The 11,542-nt window shown below is 49.4% G+C and overlaps 1 pseudogene; it reads right to left on the bottom strand.

Annotated features, from left to right (window-relative positions):
- Positions 1 to 1,855: 1,855 nt before the first annotated feature.
- On the bottom strand, positions 1,856 to 4,995 carry LOC118630071 (annotated as a pseudogene).
- Positions 4,996 to 11,542: the final 6,547 nt, after the last annotated feature.

Genomic DNA, 11,542 nt, shown 5'->3' with positions numbered 1-11,542 from the left:
CCTTACTCTGCAACAGCCAGATCGGCAGGTGAGAAGACGGCAGGGTTTCCCCACAGATCATACATTCACAAGGCATGTTAGCTCAGTGAGAAAGCCTCCGGTGTGTCCTCCATAACAATAGCCACTTCACAATGTGAACGGGCACTATTATTGTGTTTACTTACAATTCCAGAAGGAAAAGACACACTGGGCCAGAAAATGTGTTTGGATTCTAAGGTCAGGTGCAGTAACTCAGAGACAAACTTATATACCAGTTTCGATCTACATTTCCATCTTGAGGGGCAAGGCTCCTCCATCTAGAAATTAGGGTCCTTCCTTCTTCCTCATTAAACTGTGAGAGCAACGTTTCACCGTTCACTTAATATTACATATACAAAAAATATTGAAAAACTCACTAAAACATCTTGAATATCCAGCTTCTCCCACCAATACATCAACTCTTAGGTTTAAGATGAGGACTAGGAACACTTCAGTGGACACAAAACAAAAAAAGAGTTACTAAGTTGACAAAAATAAAAAATAAGCATGGCAGGCCCTGGCTGGTTTGGCTCAGCAGTAGGGTGTCGGCCTGCGGACCAATGAGTCACGGGTTCGATTCCGGCGAAGAGAATGTGATTCGATTGTTGTTTGTCCCCAGCCCTGGTCCAGGTCGTGCGGGAGGCAGCCAGTCGATGTGTCCCTCTCACATCGATATTTCTCTCTCTCTCTCTCCCTCCCACTCTATCTGAAGACAAATAGAAAAATATCCTCAGGTGAGGATTAAAATAAAAAATAAAAATAAATAAAAAATAAAAAATAAGCGTGGTAGATAAATTAAAGCTTTCATACGCAGAACTTGCCGGTTCCAACTTTGTAGCCTTTAGCAATACTCAGGGGGGAAAAGTCTTCATAATTACTTGGCATAAGTCACAGCAAGAAAGCTTTTATAAAAATTAGTATGTGAACCTATAATAAGAAACACACCCTTCCATGAGTTTCTTCAAGAATGAAAATCTCCTTTCTTTGACAGAGCAGGTGCTGGCGAACTAAATGAAGTCACCTGGGGTCTCCTGCTCAGGTGCCCACCTGTGCTGGTGTCCAGGAAGAAGGCGGCATCTGGAAGCCACAGGGAGTCCATTGGCACTCGTGGGGGTCCAACTGAACTGTATGTCAATAAGCAGCAACACACACACACTGACTCCCTACGGACTAAAATCAGTCCATTTGAGGGCATCCTACTTAAGGTTCCAAGGCTGAAGGAATTTTGTAATTCTACAACCTTAATTAAAAAAAAAAAAAAAGATGAGTGCAGGGTCGGGGCATACAAAGCAGGTCCCTGAAGATGAAAGACCTTGTCCGTTTACCAGCAGAGTCACCACAGAGGTATACAGCACCCTCCCCGCCCTTAGGCGAAGCGGCTGTCTTTTCCACTGTGGTTCAGTAAGTTCCAACTTGAAACAGGTGACAAGTCTTTGGAAACAGTTACTCTAGGTTGCTACTTTTGTCAAAAGTAGCAAAGCTATTTTGCAAGACCCACTTTTTTCCCCAACTTTACAAAAGTACTCGTCTGTATGTGTTAGTGTGATTTTTTTTTTAAAGTCCTCACCTGAGGATATTTTTCTATTTATCTGCAGAAAGAGTGGGAAGGAGGGAGAGAGCGGGAGCTAGAGGGAGAGAGAAACATGATGTGAGAGAGAAACATCAATTGGATGCCTCCTGTATGCACCGAACCTGCAACCTGGCATGTGCCCTGACCGGGAATCCAACCGGCAGTCCTTTGGTTCATGGGATGACACTCAACCAACTGAGCTGCACCGGCCTGTGCAGGAGAGGGGTTGTTTAAAGAAACAACAAGAAAGGTCCAGTTTGAGAGCAGTCACTGCCTTTCTCCTTCGCAATGGCAATCTTGTTTTCCCCCAGGCAGTGGGGGAGCTGGTGTGCAGGAAGCTGTCAGCAGCACCCAGTGTTCCACCTTGGCACTGACAGCTGGCTGAGAGCCGCCTGTTTGGAGACGTGCTGTTTCTGATGGTGGAGCTGGCCCCCAGGAAACCGAGAGAGTGGGAGTGCCTCGCTCTGATCACTGGGATCTCGGTGGTCCTCGTGGCCAGACTGCCACTGAGCATGGTGGCGTCCTGGTTCCACACAGCAGCGTGGGTCATGATCTCCTTGGGAAACATCTCTGGGGCGCTCCTTGCCTCTGTTCTAAGCAGCCATGGTGTTCTCGATGGCCAGCTTCCTCCCACGGTGTGCAGAGCGGTTGGCACCATGCGTGCTGTCGTGGACCTTGCATTGCCTGTGGCGGTGAAGGCTCGCCCACGTGTCACACACAGGCTTCTCCGCAGTGTGAGTCCGCTGAATCTGGAGAGCGCTGGCCGATGCGTTCTTCCTGAACCGTGTGCAGCCGTGTTGCTCGCCTTGTCGGTGTGACCGGGCTGTTTTACAAAGGTGACATGCCTGGGGACATGGTTGTGGGTCCAAACGCACTAGGAACTGCAACTTTGCCTTAGGTTGGCTGGGCTTGAGCAAATGCTGACAGGAGGCTGCTCCGACCTTCCCTCTCAGCGCGGCTGTGCTCGAGCTCTGTGCTTGGCCGCCAGTCAGAACATTTGAACTTGAAGCTTTCTGCTTGGCTATTGGCCGAGGAGGGGTCCTGTAAGGATGTGGCATCCAGGACACCTGGACTTTGGCTTTGAAACTCCTGGTCTCTCCTCACTAAGGACGAGTCACTGATGTCCCCAGAGGAAGCCGTCGCTCTCCTCCAAACGGTTTTCTCTGCTGCTCTGCCGCTGCAGGACCACAGGAGCAGGACTCACCTGCCTCCGGCATCCAGGGCGTGAATCTTGTGGGTGACGCCGAGTGGATGCTGGGAAGAGGCATAGGGACCTTTTAGGAGCTGCTGGGGGCATCCTGGGAGTCAACTTCATCTATATTGATGTTTTCGACGATGTCATCGGACAAATGGCACTTGAGCTGCCATCCTCACTGACCACCACTGGCTCCGGAGTCGTGGAGTCGCAGGGATGCCCCGGCAGAGGAGTGCTGGGAATCTGATTGCCCGTGTGCATCCGAATGTGCTGCTGCAACATGACCCCTTTGGTAACCTTCTCCTGGCAGATGGGCACAAACGCTGCATCTTAACAGACATGTTGGTTCGGTTACCTTCGGTGGAGAAGTCTCAGTCACAGATCTTACACTGGAATGGACTCTCCCCAGAGTGGGTGCGGTAATGCATTTTGAGGGAGCTTGGCAGGTTAAGGCTCAGTGGCAAATGAGATATTTGTTGGGGTAGGTGGTGGCCTTGTCAGTGTTTTCCACCAGCTGCTGCAATTTCAGGGGCTCTGACTATGGCTTGGGTGTCCCTCTCCCTTGGAAGCCACCAACCCTTAGGGGATTACGGTTTGGCCCCACCCCAGAGAGTATGGATCCATCTTTACTCTCTGGAGAAGGCCCGGGCTATGGGTTGTTGGTCAGTGGGCCACCCATTAGGTCCTTGGGGTTAGTCCCCAAAGAGAGATTCTGAGGTAGTTTTACATTGGGGGTCACTGTTATCAGGACAGGTTTGCTATCTAAAGAGACTAGATTCATCTACAGGGACAGGGACAGAGAGTGCATAGGGAACAGCGCCTGCTGCCATTTCGTCGTGGAACTTGGCAAACAGCTGGGGGTTTGCTTTCATCTGGGGACGTCAACGATAGAGCCTGAGGTTGCCCTCGGTGGTGAACGGGTGGCCACAGACAGAGCACACGAAGGTCTATGTCCAGTATGGGACCAGAGGTGGCTCTGCAAGGAGCTATCAGTCCCCAAACCTGCTACTGGACTTGCACTTGTGCCTGTAGAGGGCGGCCTCGTCTTTGGGTTCGACATCCACCAGGGACATCCAGCAGGGTGGCTTCCGGCTCCCTTTTTGGCCTGGTCTAACCCATGGCTCTGGAAGAGCTCAGCGCCTGGGGCCTGAGGCATCAAAGCACCTGGGAGGCGATTCAGGAGCCCCCTTGACCCACCGGGCCTCAGAGCGAAGGGCAGCAGCCCCGGGGTCACAGAGCTGGTGGTGGAAGGGATGTTTGTGTGAGGAGCTTGGTTTGTTTCAAGGTGATCAGAGGCCGACCTTGGCTTCCAGCTTTCAGGCCGGGCAAAGCCGTGGCCTCAGAAACCTGCTGGGATGCAGGCAGCCCAAGGTCTTCAGGGAGAGGAGGGCGTGGGCAGCCCACATGCTCACTTGGCTGCGGATCTGCTGTAGCTGCTGCCGCTGCAGACACAGGGTCTGCTCCAGGCCCCACGGGATGCTCTTGGCACTGGGCAGGGGTGGGAAGCACATCTATGCTTCTCTGATTCACTGCCACCTTGGTGCCCTGTAGTGCTTGAAGGGTGACATTAGTGTTGGGCACTTTGCCTTTGGGTAAATAGCTTAAGTCCTGGGGTGTGGATGGCAGGGCAATCTCTATCTTTAAGCCCAGAACAGATTCCACCCCTGGTTTCTCCTTCATGTCCCTGAGTTGCCGCCATCCTCCCTGTGACTTGGACTGTGTGACTGGTGGCTCAGTACCACCTGGAAAAGTCTGAAGGCACTGGCCCTCGCCGTCATTTATGATGAGAACAGGTGGATGTTTAGTGCAATTTTTCTGTTCTAAGAACTCAGAGAAGCTGAAGAACTCTCCAAAGCATTTCTCACAGATGTGAGTCTCCTCCCCTTGAGGCCTCTTTACTGTCGCTCGGTCCCCATTCATGTTACTGTGAGTCCCCAGTGGCTCATTGGAGCACCCAGCTGCCCCACCCCTGGTACCACTGGGGCCTCATCTGCAAACTCTGGACTGGCAGCTGGGGCTGCTGCTCATCCTGGTCCTCCTTGGAGTTGATGCGTTGGGGTTCCACCTGCTTGTGCACCAGGAGAGCCGTGGTTATTTTCCCACTCCTACAAGTCCAGCACTTGTTCAAATAAAAACCATCCTTATACATGTGCTTCCTGCTCCTCTTGCTCCTGTTCTGAGGCCAGGCCCAGAGCAGCCAGGGAGCTCCCATGGTGCCGGCAGCCGCCTGGATCATGAGGCCCAAGAGGGTGATTCTGCACCACCCCAGTCCACTGCCCCTTCTCTGAGCATCCGGTCACACTTCCTGTGCCTTCCTTCAGCCCCACAAAGGGTGGAGATGGTGGGGGCTGCAGCAGGACAGTCTCCTCTCTTCGGCTCTGGTCAGCATCTCAGTTCAGCTCTGGGCCCCACACTTTATTTTATTATTTTTAATCCTTACTCAAGGATATGCTTTTATTGATATTTAGAGAGAGAGGAAGGGAGAGAGAGGTAGAGAAACAGAGAGAGAGAGAGAGAGAGCGGGGTGGAGGAGAGAAACATTGATTTGAGAGAGAAACATCGATGGGTTGCCTCCTGTACATGCCCCGCTGACAGATTGAACCTGCAACCTAGATATGTGCCCTAACAGGGAATCGAACCCATAACCTTTTGGTATATGAGATGATGCTCCAACCAACTAAGCCACTGGTCAGGACCACACTTTATTTTATTATTGTGTTTTTTAACCCTTTATTGCTTGCTTTTATTATTATTAATAAGCAATGCATATTTGTTAATACACGCCAGAAAATACAGATAAACAAAAGAAGAAAATAAAAATAATGAAAAACTCTTTTTTAACTTCTTGGGATCTCCCCTTATCTCTGAATATTTCTTTTTCATTTTTACAGGAAATGGATATGACTGTATGCATTATTTTATTTTTTTTATTTTTATTTTTTTTTTATCCTCACCTGAGGATATTTTTCCATATTTTGTACAGATAGAGCGAGAGGGAGAGAGAGGAACAGAGAGAGAGAGAAACATCGATGTGAAGGGACACATCGAGTGGCTGCCACCCGCACGACCAACCAGGGCCGGGGACAAACTGCAACCGAGGTACGTGCCCTTAGCGGGAACCGAACCCGGGTCTCTCCGGACCGCAGGCCGACGCTCTAACCGCTGAGCCAAACCGGCCAGGGCTGTATGCATTATTTTTTATTTAAAATAATAATTCTAAAATTTTACATCGTACCAAATATACTTCTGGGACATCATTTCCAACAGCTACATAGTATTCCAGTAAGCACTGAAATGCAGCCAACCATCCCTATTAATGGACAATTAGGGGTTTCTAATTTTTTATATGATTAAACAGAACAACATAAAATTTCTGACATTTGGCTCTTCTTGACCTAAGAAAAGGCAATTCCATATGGTTTGACCTAATATAAATAACACCATGATGAATGTCATTAAGACTAATCTTTGCACAATTTTTTTTCAGTGACTTGCTTGCATTCCTAGACATTCCTAGAAATCTATTTGCTGAGTCAAAAGCGATGCATGCTTTTAATCAGACCTACACTTAAATTACACTGACCTCGGGCGCGTGTCCAAAGCCGTCCAAAAGAGCCAAGGGACCCCTCACACAGGAACAGTTTTAGGCTGTTGGGCATCCTATAAAGAAGCCTGTGCTTGGCCTCAGATGATGGGGCAGAAGTCACAGCTGCTTCCCTCACTGAGGTGCGACCCTGGACCGCACAGAGGCGAGACTTAACTCGAGAGCATCAGCAGGGTTTTCATAATGGGACAGCTGGAGCTGTTTCAGAGATATTGGTGGTTTGGCCAAGTCTTGGGCATTGTGAAGCCTGTTCAACTTCCATCACCCTTTGAAACTGCCTGAGTTTAGAGTAGAGCCTCTGAGAAACCCCCTTCTCCTGGGAAAGGTGACTCAGAGATGAAGGCTTTTTAAAGAACTCAGAATTGCCTCCGTGGTTTTGAAAGTTAAGAATGCTACTTGGCATTGAGGATGGACCCAGGCCTGGCTGTGGAAGGAGGTTCTGACGGATTCTGTGGCGGCAGACCTCCCAAACCACTGAAGCGTGCAGGCTGAATTTTAAAAATAATTGTCCTTTTTAATGATGTAAAACATGTCATCTAGATTAAAAAGTAAACACACTTTATTACTTTCCCAGTCTTTTCTTCCTCTCTCCCAGGGCCAGATGGGGATTGCTTGAATATTTCTGGCGTATTTCACATATTTAATAACACCCTTGGAGGTTCTTCTAGATCTGATGAAATTGTGGATTAAACTCTGCCCATAGACTCTTCACAGCAAAGAAAGCTGGTGTGTGTGTGTGTGTGTGTGTGTGTGTGTGTGTGTGTGTGTTGGGGGTGGGGACTCATCCTATTTCTCGGAAGCAGCTGGGTCTACAAGTCAAAAGACTTATATTTTCTATCTTGAACAACAAAGGACATTGTTTCTCTGCCCCTGCCCGCCGGTCCATGCCTTTTTGGGGGTGAAGGAAAGAAAGGAAAAAAGGAAATCACCGCAGCTAAGCAACCTAGAGCAGCGTCAGGACCTTCCCGGGACAGCTTTCCGCTAGCTCTCTTGAGTCGCAGCGAATCCAAGAAAATAATTAAAGCTTTAATTTATGTATACATCTTCCCTATAGATAGTATAGATCCAACAATTGCCGCCTGCTAATGTATGCGCGGAGCCCTGCTGGAGCGCGGGCAGCTCGGGGCGGCCAGTGGCCGCGGGAGGAGGAGCGAGGAGCCGCCCGCCCGCCGCCCTCGGAGCGGACCCCGCGGTGTCCCCGCGGCAGGACAATGGCCGGAGCCGCGCGCCGCCGCCGGGCAGCCTGGAGCGGGCGCACCTGGGTGATGGGCACCTCCCGAGACGCCCGGCCTGCGGGCTGACAGGCGCGCCGCGGCTCCTTAATAGACTGCGCGAGCGGTCTCCGGGAGAAGCGCGGCGTCCCCGAGGAGAGATCATCAGGCAGAGTGGTCCCCGGAGCAGGATTTATTAGCAGACAGGATGGGGAAGTTGATTAGCCTCCGCGGCTGAACGGACATCCTGTCAGACAGGCCTCTTAATCCAATCACTTACCTGTCGAGGGGGAGCCTCCAGCCGCCCGGGCACCGGCCGCCCCCCCAGAACCCCGGGCTGCGGGCCTGGGCCCACGCTGCACAGCCCACGCGCGCGCGTGTCTGGGACCAGGCGACTAATGAGCAAGTCTCTCCATCGCTCCTTGCCGGGTCTGCTCTCTGATTGTCTTGTCATTGAGGCAACCCCCACGTTGCTCTTCTGAACTCCCAGCCCCGGCGGGGACTCTCTCCTGCACCACAACCTTACCTTCCGTGGCTCTCTGCTTCCCACTTAGGAAAACACCTGCTCTTGGGTCTTGCCTCATTTGGCCCCGAACCATGTTTCCAGTAGCATCCCTGCTGGTCCCTCTTCTTAGGGCCTCTGCTTTATGCAAACCCAGATACTCTCCCATTTTTTTGAGCTGCTCCTGCCTGCCTCCTGAGCCCTTGCTCCAGTAATAGGGGCTGGTTAGAATGCCCCCTCCCCCCCAATCCAACTGTCCGTGGAGATTTTGCTCACACGTGTCATCTCTGATTATTTCCCTCCCCCTTCCATGCCCAGGTAATCTCTCCCTTCTGTGAAACTTTATCTATTGCTAGGGTGAGGACTCTCGCTCCAAGTCCTGTCTCCACCACTTCCTGGCTCTGTGCCCTTGGCCAAATGACCTCACCTGGGCCACCCTCTGCTATAAACCAGGGATGATAACATTAAGTTCCTCATAGGGTTGTTGTGGGACCAAACCAGAGGATGCATGTAGAAAGCTGAGGGGGATGCCTGGTGCATGGCAGAGCTCAGTGCTCCGCATTTGTCTGACCCTACAACAGGCAGTATGGTAGCACTTCCTTCACTGGGACAGGGGCCCAACGGCCCTTAGGACAGGGGCCAGGACTTCGCCATCACCCTCCACCTCCACTGTCTCTGCTCCCTTCCAACACCAAGTGCATTCAATCTTTTTACAGATGAGATGGATAAATGTTTGCTGAGTGAATGTAGGAACTACTGCCACACTGCAGACCAAGTATGATGTACCATCTCTCTGGGTGACCCCACGAGGCCCCACGGTTGATCTGACTGGACGAAGCAGGATGGTGAGAACAGGGCTCGCATCTGCTTTTGTGTGGCAGGCATTGAGATGTGTGTTCTCTCCAGCTCTTGTCAAGAGTTTAGGAATTCAGACTCTATTGATCCGCTGCATCTTCAAAGCCATCAATCATCATTAAGAAACAGGACCTGAGCCCCTGGATGAGGCTGCTGGTACTGGGTAATTTACAGGATTTTACACACACACACACACACACACGTGGCTAAAAGAAGTCAGGTAAGACAAGCACTGAACACTTAGCAGGCAGGAAGGGAAAGAACCCAGGGAACTTAGAGACCGAAGGTAACTGACCAGGAAATACATCAAATCCCACTTCCTGGTGGAATCACAGAATTTGGGGGCTGATTGCAACTGTCTAATGAGCATTTCACTTTGGTAAATGCGGATGCTGAGGTCTCTCCCAGGCCCTGCCACCTCCTATTAATGTCTCTCTCTTCTGGCTGCTCACAACCTGTCAGTTTTGCCTGGGTCCATGTCAAGGTCACTGGTCTTTGGTTTGGTCCATCTTCCTTATTTCCCTTTCAAAAAAACAGAACAGCATTTTCCAGGCCACAGTCATCAGGCAAGGTTCCCATGTCTCGGTGTTTTTCGAACGTTTCTAACCATGCCTGGGTAATTTGGTGTGGCAGAACACAGGCTGGCCTGGGCTTCAGAGCCTTTGCAGCCTGGTCAAGCCCTGCTTCTGATTCATTGTGTGATCTTGAGGGGAGGGGGGAGTGGAAAGGGGCATTTAACCTCACTGAACATTAGTTTCTTCATCTATTAAATGGGGATAATATTTAGCCTACCACCTCGGGAGGAGAAGTGTAAGAATAAAGTGAGGTAATTGACAGGAATGTGCTTTTAAAAGTACAGTACTATACAAATGAAGGCAGAATTCCTATAATAAATTGTTTTTAAATATTAATTGTCTTCAGTGCTTGGTGCTGGGGAAGTAGAGGTGGCCAAGCCTCAGAATGCCCTCAGCAGTTTCAAAAAAGGGAGAGAGACAGCTGTGGGGCTAAAGCACCAGGCAGGAGGAAGTCAGTGCTGGGGAAAGGAGATGGCAACAACACGTCCCCTTCCCCAGCCCTGGGCTGGCAAGGCTTCAGGAGGAAGGGGATTGGAATAGCTGGAGAAGAGGGTGATAGGCGGAGGGAACAGTAAGGGTAAAGGCCCAGGGACGAGAAGGCAGACTGTGTGGTGGACAGGGAAAGAGGAGGTGGGAACAGCATTTGGAGTCAGTATGCAGGGCCTCATGGCCAATGAGCGCAGTCCACACGGAAGGGTTCTTGGCAGGGAAATGACAACGTCAGGAACATTCTAGAACTTCGGGAAGATGGCAGGCTGTGTGTGAAGCATGGGCTGGAGGGGAGGCAGGAAGCAGGGAGAAAGCTACTGTAGTATCCAGGTGAAAGATGGTGAAGCCTGAGGACCTGGGAGCTGGGGTACCTACCTTCTGACTCCCTGGGTGGAAGATAAGATGGAGCAGAGGCAGGGGTGAGGTGGCTGGGGGAGCCCCATGCAACAGAATTGGAGAAACCCTGGTCTGCATTATCATCCACACGGAGCCACGGTCTCTATGCAGAGAAGCCTCGCTGTCTATTCAGAGGCCGTGGACATTACTCTGGTGCCAAGGTGAACATTCACCAATGCCTGTGTGCCTGGAAAGAGGACTTTTCATAACACAAATGTCTCAGTCCTCTCCCATCAAACCAGGATACAAGAGTCATTATTCACAGATGACATGATATTATACATAGAAAACCCTAAAGACTCCACCAAAAAATCTACTAGACTTAATAAATGAATTTGGCAAAGTAGCAGGATACAAAATTAACATCAAGAAATTGACAACATTCTTATACACTAACAATGAACTCACAGAAAGAGAAAATAAAAAAAAACAGTCCCATTTGCCATTGTGGCAAAAAAAATTAAGATACCTAGGAATAAACTTAACCAAAGAAGTAAAGGACCTATTTGCAGAAAACTACAGGACATTGAAAAAAGAAATAGCAGAAGATATAAAAAAGTGGAAGTACATACGTTGTTCATGGATTGGAAGAATTAACATCATTAAAATGTCCATACTACCCAAAGCAATCTTTGGGTTCAGTGCAATATAGATTCAGTGCAATCTCCATCAAAATATCAATGACATATTTCACAGAACTAGAACAAATACTTCAAAAGTTCATATAGAACCAAAAAAGACCCCAAATTGCCACAGCAATCTTGAAAAAGAAGGACAAAATAGGTGGGATCACACTAGTGAATATCAGGTTATACTACAAAGCTACTGTAATCAAAACAGCCTGGTACTGGCATAAGAACAGGCATATAGACCAGTGGAACAGAACAGAGAACCTGGAAATTGACTCAAGACATTATGCTCAATTACTATTTGACAAAGATGACAAGAGCATACAATGGAGTAAAGACAGCCTCTTTAATAAATGATGTTGGGAAAATTGGACAGCTACATGCAAAAAAATGAAGCTAGACCATTAACTTATACCATAAACAAAAATAAACTCAAAATGGATAAAAGACTTAAATGTGATTCATGAATCCATAAAAATCCTAGAAGAAAATGTAGGC

This window comes from Molossus molossus, unplaced genomic scaffold, assembly GCF_014108415.1.
Source record: "Molossus molossus isolate mMolMol1 unplaced genomic scaffold, mMolMol1.p scaffold_m16_p_14, whole genome shotgun sequence".
Classification (NCBI taxonomy): Eukaryota; Metazoa; Chordata; class Mammalia; order Chiroptera; family Molossidae; genus Molossus; species Molossus molossus.
Note: the sequence above shows the minus strand (reverse complement) of the source record. Positions and strands in the feature narration are given on the sequence as shown.